The sequence below is a fragment of the Oryzias melastigma genome, linkage group LG23 (genome assembly GCF_002922805.2).
Source record: "Oryzias melastigma strain HK-1 linkage group LG23, ASM292280v2, whole genome shotgun sequence".
Classification (NCBI taxonomy): Eukaryota; Metazoa; Chordata; class Actinopteri; order Beloniformes; family Adrianichthyidae; genus Oryzias; species Oryzias melastigma.
The window spans coordinates 17,828,907-17,829,695 of NC_050534.1; positions in this window are offsets into that span (position 1 = coordinate 17,828,907).

A 789-nucleotide genomic window follows, 5' to 3' on the forward strand; every position below is an offset into this window, starting at 1 on the left:
CGGCATCATGTGAGGAGGAAGCTGTATGTCAGCGTATGTCTTATTTCAAAACTACCACAATAAAAAAAATAAAAAAAAGGAGGCGGATGTGTTTGAAGTGGGGGTACCTCCATAGAGTCCACGTCTAAGAGTTTAGGATCCAAGTGAGCAGTTTGCTTTGTTTTATCACCTCTATTAGTGACAACTGCTGTTTTGAATTTTCTACACCCTAGGATGGCGGACAACAGTAGTGCTCCCACAAACGATTATTTTAATAGTCGACTAATCACTGATTATTTGTTCAGATTAGTCGACTAATCGGGTTATGCGCAACATCTTAACCATCATTAGCTTTAAACTAGCTAAAAACTAGATATATAGCATCACCTGCAATAATGCTAGTGTGAATGCTGTAAGCTGAATTTGGCCACTGAAGATGCTAGTGCTGATAGCTGAAGATGCGGAAATTCATAGCTGAAAATGCTGAAGCTGATAGCCAGCTAAAATATTAGCTAAATGCCAAATTAGCCTAAAAAACTAAATAAATAAATTAGGTTAGCCAAAACAGTTAGCATGTAAATATTAGCCTATGTCCAAATCAACCTAAAAACTTGTTGTTTAAATGCTGAAATTGACAGCTAAAATTGCTGAAGCTAATAACTGAAAACGCTGAAGCTGATAGCCAGCTAAAATATTGGTTAAATGCCAAATTAGCCTTAAAAACGGAAAAAAAGCCAAAATTAGCCATAATAGCTAGCATGCAGCTGAAATATTAGCTTGGCTCCATAATAGCCTAACCCCCCCAAACAA